This window comes from Notechis scutatus, chromosome 1 (genome assembly GCF_049901735.1).
Source record: "Notechis scutatus isolate UNSWTSFEM ecotype Mainland chromosome 1, rNotScu1.2, whole genome shotgun sequence".
Classification (NCBI taxonomy): Eukaryota; Metazoa; Chordata; class Lepidosauria; order Squamata; family Elapidae; genus Notechis; species Notechis scutatus.
The window spans coordinates 335,809,144-335,819,731 of record NC_142009.1 but is presented as its reverse complement, the minus strand read 5'-3'; the positions used below and the strand labels follow the sequence as shown (position 1 = coordinate 335,819,731).

General features: G+C 41.5%; 1 pseudogene across 1 annotated transcript in view; it reads left to right on the top strand.

Annotated features, from left to right (window-relative positions):
• LOC148133555 (phospholipase A2 inhibitor beta pseudogene) overlaps positions 1 to 10,588 on the top strand; it is a 237,474-nt pseudogene that overhangs the window by 20,685 nt on the left and 206,201 nt on the right. The gene's annotated exons all lie outside the window — the stretch shown is intronic.

The window sequence follows — 10,588 nt, the reverse complement described above, 5'->3', positions numbered from 1 at the left end:
TCCAAGATTCCTCTGACAGTTCCTGCTATTGAGCCTGGTTTCATCCAGTCTATATACTTTGGGTTTTTCTTGCCTAAGTGTAGGACTTTCCTTTTCTCTATATTGAATTTCATTTTGTTAGATATGGCCCAGTGTTCTAGTCTGTCAAGATCCATCTGGATCTTGAGCCCATCTTCTTGGGTGTTGGCTATTCCTGACAGCTTAGTATCATCTGCAAATTTGGTAAGTTCCCCTTCTATTCCCTCGTCTAAGTCGTTAATGAAGATATTGAAGACAATAAAAGGGGGGGAGGGAGAAACAAGATAATTGAACATGAATCAGAAAAATTAAGCTGTTTGATTTTATTTTATTTATTTTATTTATTTTTATTTATTTGATTTGCCAATTGTTTACAAGATAATAAGTATAAGTGTATACATAGTTGTGAATACATGAAATGGGTACATATAAGAAAAATAAAAGAATAAGAGAAACAATAGGACAGGGACGGTAGGCACATTGGTGCGCTTATGCACGCCCCCTACAGACCTCTTAGGAAAGGGGTGAGATCAATAGTAGACAGTCTAAGGTTAAAGTTTTTGGGGTTTGGGGAAGAAACTACAGAGTCAGGTAGAGTATTCCAGACATTGACCACTCTATTGCTGAAGTCGTATTTCCTGCAATCAAGTTTGGTGCGGTTAACTTTGAGTTTGTATCTATTGTGTGCTCTTGTGTTGTTATGGTTGAAGCTGAAGTATTCATTGACAGGTAGGACATTGCAATGTATGATTTTATATACCATGCTTAAATCGGACCGAAGACGGCGTAATTCAAGGTTTTCTAGTTCTAGAATTTCAAGTCTGGTGGCATAAGTTATTCTACAACGAGTAGAGGAGTGGAGAACTCTTCTTGTGAAATATTTCTGGACTTTCTCAATTGTGCTAATATCAGATACGTAATGTGGGTTCCAGACTGATGAACTGTATTCGAGTATTGGTCTAGCAAATGTTTTGTATGCTCTGGTTAGTAGTGTGATATTACCAGAGAAAAAGCTACGTAGGATTAGGTTAACAACTCTTAATGCCTTTTTGGCTATGTAGTTGCAGTGGGCTCTAGCACTTAGATCATTAGAGGTGAGTATTCCAAGGTCCTTTACAGAGCTTGGGTCATCAACAACATCTTGACTATTCAGCTTGTATTTTATTTTCTGATTTTTTTTACCAATATGTAAGACAGAGCATTTATTTGTTGAGATTTGAAGTTGCCATTTGTTTGACCATTCTGATACATAGTCAAGATCTTTTTGTAGGGTAGCAGTATTGTCTGTGGTATTGAACAGCTTTACATCATCAGCGAAAAGAACGCAATTGCTCTTAATATGATCGCAGAGGTCATTTATGTAGAGTATGAAAGGAAGGCAGAACCAGAGGAGGCAGGAGATTTTACTGATTGATTGACTTGATTTGATTTGTCAATTGCTTACAAGGTAATAGATACAAGTATAAACATGAGTAAGAATACAGGAAATAGGTACGAATAAATGGAGACAATAGGACAGGGACGTGAGGCACAATGGTGCACTTATGTGCAGCGATCAGCCCTTTCAGGTACTCCCAATTTTGCTTTTTTTTCAAGAGGCAACTGGACTTTCTGTTTTTTTTCTTTGAAGACATTTCGCTTCTCCTCCACGAAGCTTCTTCAGCTCTGACTGGATGGTGGGGAACGGAAGGACTTATACTCCTTGCAGACAGCTGGTCATTTGCATCCTTTTTAGAGAATCATTAAGGCCACTTGGAGGTTTATCTGTGTCCTCAGGGTCACCTCAATGTAAATGGGTGTGCAGCCTTTTTGGAACTGTTTAAAGCAGGGGTCCCCAACCACCAGTCCACGGACCGGTACCGGTCCATGGAACAAGTCCTACCGGGCCGCTGGCTTGCTGGGCACCGCCATCTTGTTTTGATGAAAAAGTGCTTCCGGTGAGCTTTTCCGGGTAGAAAGCTCACCGGAAGCACTTTTTCATCAAAACAAGATGGCGGCACCCAGCTGATGTTGGTACCGGGCCACGCCATAAAAAAGGTTGGGGATACCGGGCCGCGGCGTAAAAAAGGTTGGGGATCACTGGTTTAAAGGACTGTGTTGTAGATTGGAGATAGATGATGTATCCCCTCCCCCTCTGTTGTGGGTTCTCCAAGTGGCCTCAAGGACTCTCCAAAAAGAATGACCAGCTGTCTGCAAGGAGTATAAATCCTTCCCTACCATCCAGTCAGAACTGAACAAATTCCCTTAACCAACGGCTCACTTCTGATTAGCGAAGCTGTTACTCACGACGTCCTAGTCGCTTCTCTTGCATATTGTTTGCTTTTTTTTGTTTCCTTAATTATTTTCCTCCTCTCTCCCCACCAAAACCTCGCATTCTAATTGGGAGGAAAACAAACGAGTTTATTGTTTCAGCTTGCAAACGGATGACAAAGGCGCAAGTCCCTTGGAGGTTTTAAATTAAATCCAATTGCTTCAACGATATTCGGCAATTTGGTGGTGATTTAACCGAGCAATAAAACCCAAGCTAAAATAGCACTTGCTAGCCCAAAGTGGGTTTTCCCCCCTCCATCCTTCTGGCATTTATTTGCTATCTGCTCCTTCCTGTAAATAATCCCCGCGATTAAATGTAAACAGAAATAAAGGAAAATTAAGAATTAAGGAGGAGGGAAGGGAATAATGCAGGGAAATATAAGTTGACGGAGGAATTTGGGCTGCTGCAAACGCTGAATTTGGTGCAGGGACAAATTGGCATCTAGGCTTGGCACCTGCCAAAATCTTTTAAAACAAGGTGCCAGAAATACTGAATCCAAAAAGAAGACACATGTGATGACCTGGGCGGGGGGGATACAAAATAAACACAGTCACAAAAACCCGATGAAGCCCCTTTTATTCCTTCACTTTGCTTCCAAGCTCCAAATATCCTTGACTGGAGACAAAATAAACTCCCACACAAGCAGTTACAAGAAGGAGGGGAAAAACAACACAAACCAGGCAAGATAAGGGCTGGAGGATGTCCACGGATAACAGAACACACACTGGGAAGGACGCCAAACTCAGAGAGGAACAATAAACTAGAGATATTTCCAAGCTTTGTTTCCAGCACTGGTCCATATGCATGTCCGTCCTCTTATCCAGTTGTCACAGCTGCAGCCCATGAAGAGGATCAAGGCCCTCCCCTCCCCAGTAGACCACGTCTCTCCCTTATCCTCTCCTCCCTTTGTGCCCTGGGCCTGGGTCCTCCTCTGACTGCTCAGCCGGCCTCTGCCCTTCCCCAGCCTCCTCCACAACCTCCGGAGCCACACTTCCACTCCCCTGTTGGCTGTTCCTCCTCTCCCTCGGAGTCAGTCTCCACTAGGGGCATGACAACACATCTCCAGAATACAATTTTTACAAGGTTCAATCCGTTTCTGAGCACAGCAATATGAGGTGTTCCCAATGGGTGATTTGGAAAACCAGACCGTGACGGTGTGGGAAGCCCCGCTTCTAGAGAATGAAATATTTGGGGGGAATATTAAAAGAGATAGAATATTCTATTTCCCCAAAGGTAGAAAGCAGCCCCAGTCTGGTCCATTAAGAAAGACTGGGCCAACTCAACCAAAATATGGAGTTGGATACAAGAAATAGTGGAAGATCAGATAGAGTTTAAACCAGAATGGTTCTTGTTGGGAATAATTAAAGGGAAATATAAGAAAAAGATTAAATATACGCTACTACATATCTGACAGCAACGAGGATAGCTTTTGCACCATGTTGGAAACAAAATAACACGCCCTCAGAGGAATTAGTAATTCAAAAAGTTCAAAAAGCACACACACACACACACACACACACACATATACACACATACGAAATACCACTCACGCATCATCACAATATCTCCAGAACCATAAAGCCTACAAAATTGACATTTGGCACGTTTCTTCCTCTTGGCTTCTAGGTGCTCACTAAGAAAGGATTTTTCCAAATGACCATCAGAGTCATTAGTATTTCCATTATTATTATTATTATTATTATTATTATTATTATTATTATTATTATTATTATTATTATTATTATTATTATTATCATTAACACGCTCTGATGCTAAGGAGTTCTACTCCCCCTCCCCACCTGAAAAGAAATCTCTTCCAAATGCAAAACACAAGCAGAGGAGAGGAGGTTCAGTTTCAGTTTTACTTTCACAGCACCAAGCAGCTTTAAGTACAGAACAGTTGAGCTAAGCCACGCCCAGGCTCCTTGTTGTCTCCTTCTTGCTCACACAGCAAATACTCCTTCAGTTTCCAAACAGCCCTCAACTCTCTCACACACTGACAGGACACTAGCCAGATGAATTCCAATGGATGCTGGTAGGCAGAGGCACAATCTTTTTCTCCTTATTTTTCCTCCCCAAAAACTAAGCCCGACGACATAGTTTCATAGTGAAGCATGGGTATCCAGCTAGTACTTTACAATTCCATGAAAAAATGTTGACACCACAGAAACCATGTACAAATCCTTGCACTCATCAAGCTAATTTGTCAGTTGCCCCCGCTGCCCAACCATAAACTTCCTTTCTTAAGCAGCTTCCATTTTATTCTAGGCTTCGAACTGGACCTGGGTTTTTCTTCCAACAACGGTCTGGTTTTCCAAATCACCTTGCCCAGGGTGGTAAGTTTTCCTAGTGGTTTTCCATCCGAGGACAGAAAAGGAGAGGGTGCCTTTTAGATCGAAATGGCCATCATTTGCATCCATTTTGCTCATTTTTGCAGAGATTAGACTACCTGAGACTTATCAGGAAACAACAACTGAATGAAAAACTGCTGGTGACCTTCTACCGCTGCACCATAGAGAGTATCTTAACATACTGCACCTCTGTATGGTTTGCCAATTGCACAGGGGCAGATAGGACAGCACTCCAGAGGGTTCATGTCATTGCCCAGAGGATCATGGGTTGCCCTCTCCCCTTTTTGGAAGAGCTTTATAGCTCCTGCTACCTTAAGAAAGTTCAAAGCATCCTCAAAGATCCATCTCATCCTGGGCACCCCTTTTTTTTTGAACTATTACCAGCTGGCAGACAGTACGGGGCAATAAAAACAAGGACAAATAGGCTGAAAAACAGCTTCTATCCCAAGGTAGTAACTCCATTGAATTCTACTGTATAGTGCAATATGAATGCAATATCAGGGGTTTTCAATTCAATTGTATAGAATGTGAATGATATGTGTTTGTGTTTATTTTCATTGTCATAATATACACAGAAGATGATATTTAATTTTGTTGTATGAGGTGCAGTGAAATAAAGTAAACTAAATTTGTGTCATCCCTTGTCATTTTTAGACTTAACGTAACTTCTGCTTTAAAATAGTGATTCTTAAATTCAGCCATTTTAAGATCTGTGGACTTCAACTCCCAGAATTCCTCAGCCAACCATGCCGGCTGAGCAATTCTGGGAGTTGAAGTGCACAAGTCTTAAAGCGGCTATCTTTGTGGAACATTGTTTTAAAGTCCTTTGTAGTGTAAGGTCCAGGGGCGGTATTCAGCAGGTTCTGACCGGTTCTGAAGAACCGGTAGCAGAAATTTTGAGTAGTTCGGAGAACCGTCCAATACCACCTCTGACTGGCCCCGCCCCCTATTCTCCGCCTCCCAAGTCCAAGCTGATCGGCTGGGTCTCCTTTGGTTGCCCTGCACAGGAGAATGGAGCTGGAAAGCAGGTTAGTGGGATGGAGATTTTGCAGTATCCTTCCCTCAGGAGTTGGGTAGAAATAGAGATTTGGTGGTACTAGCGGTATCCTTCCCCTGCCATGCCCACCAAGTCACACCATGCCCACAGAACCAGTAGTAAAAAAAAATGTATCCCACCACTGGTAAGGTCCCAGAAGTTTCCCAGAGCCATGGAGATGCCAAAGAGAGTAAGACTCAAGACGAGGCTTGCAAAAAAAAACCAGCTTTTTTTTATTCTAGCAGATTTAACAGATAATCAGAGTTGGAAGGGACCTTGTAGGTCATCTAGTCCAACCCCCACCCAAGCTACACCATTTCTGACAAAATGGCAGTCCAATCTCTTCTTGAAAGTCTCAAGTGATGGCGCTCCCACAACTTCCAAGGGTAAGCTGTTCCTTGGGTTGATTGTTCTTACTGTCAGAAAGTTTCTCCTTATTTCCAGGTTAAATCTCTCCTTGTTCAGTTTCCATCCATTATTCCTTGTCTGGCCTACAGGCGCTTTGATAAATAGCTTGACCCCTTCCCTCCTCTCTGTGGCAGCCCCTCCTCAAATATTGGAAGACTGCTATTATGTCTCCCCTGGTATTTTCTTCACTAGACTAGCCAGGCCCAGTTCCTGCAACCATTCATTGTATGTTTTAGCCTCCAGTCCCCTAATCCTCCTGGTTGCTCTTCTCTGCACTTTTTCTAGAGTCTCAACATCTTTTTTATAACGCGGTGAACAAAACTGGGTGCAGGACTCTAGGTGTGGTTACTAACGATTTATAGAGTGGTATTAGTACTCCCCTTTGGCCATTCTTTGGCCAAAGCATAAAGTCTGGGTGAATACCATATCCAAAACACACAGACAAAATGCATGGAAGGGATAGCCACACCCTGCGAGAACGGCTCAGAGTATTATATACATTTTACACCGCTAGAAACCAAGTTTACCCAATCAGAGACAAAGGTTCATTATTCCATGTGGACCATGTCTTGCCCATGCCCTTCCAGCCCTTATCCATGGAGCATTGTTTGTTCATGCTTTGTTATTTTACAGAGTATCAGGGGATGGAATTCTACCGGTTCAGACTGGTTCTATAGAACCGGTTGTTATGATTCTATGCAGTTCAGACAACCGGCAGATCGTGCCCCCGGCTGGCCCCGCCCCCTCTGCCAACCCCTCCCCTCCCAGCCCAGTCAGTCCTTATCACTCATGCGCGACATCGCTGACTGCCTTCTCCCCCACTCAGTCACTCCTTAAGGTATTTCTTTGGTTCCCCTCCCGACGATCAGCTGTTCCAATGATCAGCTGTTCTGGGATCCCCCTCGCTGTCTTACGGCTTTGCCAGAAGGCTTCCCTGAGGCCTAGGAGACGAAAAAACGGGGGAGGAGTGCTGCAGAAAGAAAAAAGCTACACCCACCCAGTCACATGGCCATGCCCACCTAGCCACACCAGCCTAGCCACGCCCACAGAACCGGTTGTTAAAAAATTTGAATCCCATCCCTGCACAGTGTTAGGGATATACACCCTAGCAGAATCTGCACGGCAGTCAGGCAAATATGTGAGACAAACGTTTTTGTAGCTTACACTCAGTAAAAACAGATACACTGTGCTAGTTAAATAGTTTATTCCAGTAATAGTTTTAGCATAGTCAAAACAGTCCATATATCATTTACTAGTTCAGTCCGTCCGGGGATTATTCAGTTGCAAAGTCCAGTGTCGAAAAAGAGGTCAGTAAACTTACAAATATCAGTCCAATAATATATCTCCTCGCAGTAGAGATATGAAGAAGTCAAACCTCCTTTCTTCCTTCAGCAACAGCAGAGAACACGCAGTTATCACACCATCAATCCATCATCGTCAGCAAGCAATCCAGTAAGCCAGCAATCAATCCAGTTCTCTTGCTCCCTCTTATGGCGATTTTACAACCGCACCCAAAATTACAGGCTTTGCAGTTTAAAGTGACACACACTTAAACTCACTATCATAGTTTATATATATTATTTTACCCAAACTACGTTAGGTAACCATGTTATTCCTAACACACAGTATCCCTTGTCCTTGTGTGTTCGTGCTTCTAGGCAGCCTCCCTCCCTTATCTATGGAGCAGGATGCTCCTGGGAATGGTCTTCCAGGATGTGCCTAGCTCTGAAGCAAATTGCAGAGGCGAGAAACCAGATAGAAAAGGATACAATTCTCCTGCAGCATGAATTCCTAACAAACGATTGCCAACCATTAGCAAAACAGCACCAGCAACTTTCTTTAACAGAAGCAAAGAGCAAAGGTTAGATTGATTCACGTCAATACACACACACACACAAAAAAAGGTACACAAAATTATCTGCTACAATGTCCTACTGGTCAATGACTCCTTCAGCTTCAACTGCAACAATGCAAAAAGCACACAACAGATACAAGCTCAATGTAAACCGCTCCAAACTTGACTGCAGAAAGTACAACTTCAGCAACAGTGGTCAAAGCTTGGAGCTCACTATCTGACTCTGTTGTTATATCCTCTAACCCCCAAAACTTTAACCTTAAACTACCCACTATTGACCTCACCCCATTCTTAAGAGAGGCGTGCATAAGTGCACCATCCCTGTCCTATTATCCTCCATTTATTCGTACTTATTTACTGTATTCTTAGTCAGGTTTATACTTATACTATTATCTTGTAAGTGAATAGAATGGAATGGAATGGAATGGAATGGAATGGAATAGAATAGAATAGAATAGAATAGAATAGAATAGAATAGAATAGAATAGAATAAAAAATGAATAGAATAGAATATAGAACAGAACAGAACAGAATAGAATAAATATTGGATGAAAAATAGAATAGAATATAGAATAGGATATAGAATAGGATATAGAATAGGATATAGAATAGAATATAGAATAGATAGAATAGAATATATAATAGAACAGAATATAGAATAGAATAGTAGAAAATAGTAGAATAGAATAGAATAGAATAGAATAGAATAGAACAGAATAGATATTGGAATATAGAATAGAATAGAATAGAATAGAATAGAATAGAATAGAATAGAATAGAATAGAATAGAATAGAATAGAATAAATATTGGATGAAGAATAGAATAGAATATAGAATAGAATATAGAATAGAATACTAGAATATAGAAAATAGAATAGAACAGAACAGAGCAGAACAGAATAGATATTGGAGAATAGAATAGAATAGAATAGAATAGAATAGAATAGAATAGAATAGAATAGAATAGAATTCTTTATTGGCCAAGTGTGATTGGACACACAAGGAATTTGACTTTGGTGCAAATGCTCTCAGTATACAGAAAAGATAATTCATCAAGTGATGGACTAATCAAATAAATAAATAATAAATAAATAATAAATATGTTCTTTCAGCAGTAGAACAGAAGGCAAAATTAAGACTTGTGGACTTCAACTCCCAGCACTGGCTGGCTAGGGAATTCTGGGAATTGAAGTCCATAAGTCTTAAAAGTTATCAAGGTTGGACAGGCCTGTAGTGAAACCTTGTTTAACGGACAAATATATGACCAAAAAAAAATGTGAAATGTACTAAACCAAGGCCTGCTACATCACATTTAATATTTGGAGGCCACAAAGCCCCTTAAATACCTGTCTTGCTTAGCAACAGAAATGCAGGTGCTCAATTGTGGTTGTTAAAGTCTTAGGACCGCTTGTAATCCGAATAGTTCTGAATCAATAAGGATGATGTTCAAATGTGGGACTCAGCACCCATCAAGATGCACCTCCCTTTTTCCGGGAGAATCAGTTTCACGTGGGGAGTGGGGTTGCCATGGTAACAAGAACCTTCAAAGCAAAAGGAATATAGAAGATGGCTGCCATAGCCACTCACTCTTCCCCCTCCCACCCCAGATTCCAGACTTCATGTGCTCCAGATATCATTACATAGAATTGCAGATCCCCCCTCTTTCCTTGCCTCCTTCCCCCCCTCTGGAAAATATTCCGGGCTGCTCCTTCTTCTTTCTTCTTCTTCTTCTTCTTCTTCTTCTTCTTCTTCTTCTTCTTCTTCTTCTTCTTCTTCTTCTTCTTCTTCTTCTTCCTTCCTCCTCCTCCTCCTCCTCCTCCCTCCTCCTCCTTCTTCTTCTTCTTCTTCTTCTTCTCCTCTTCCTCCTCCTCCTCCTCCTCCTCCTCCTCCTCCTCCCCTCTAGGCCACCTTCTGCATATGCTCAGTGAAGGGCCAATTGACTCATAGAGCTGATTATTCTGCCAGCCAACCAACCACGCCCTTCTCCAGAGCACTCCATTCCCTTCTTGCCAACGTGCTGGCTGGGGAATTTTGGGAGTTGGAAGTCCACCCATCTTAAACTCAACCAACTTGAGAAAAAACACTGCCTCAGATCACGGCTCTCCAAACTTGACAAAACTTTTAAGCCTGGTGGACTTTGACTCCCAGAATTCCCCAGCCAGCACATGGCTGGCTGGGGAATTCTGGGAGTTGAAGTCCACAAATATTAACAGTTGCCAAATTTGGAGAGCCCTGCTTTTTAGAATTCATTGCCTGCACCGTAGATGTGGTTCCTCCTTATATCCGAACTATAAACCTTGCCATCTATGTCCTATTATTCCCTCTTCTAGGCCACCTTCTGCATATGCTCAGAGGCACTTTCTTTTTTTCTTCCTCTCCATCTGCACCCATTCTAGTGGCGTTTCCCCCCTTTCCTTTCCTCCTCCCCCGGAAATAATAATAATTATTATTATTATTATTATTATTATTATTAATAATAATAATATTATTATTATTATTATTATTATTATTATTATTATTATTATTATTATTATTATTATGTTGTATGTAGTATTATTAGTATTATTATTGTTGTTGTTATTGTTGTTGTTATTGTTGTTGTTATTGTT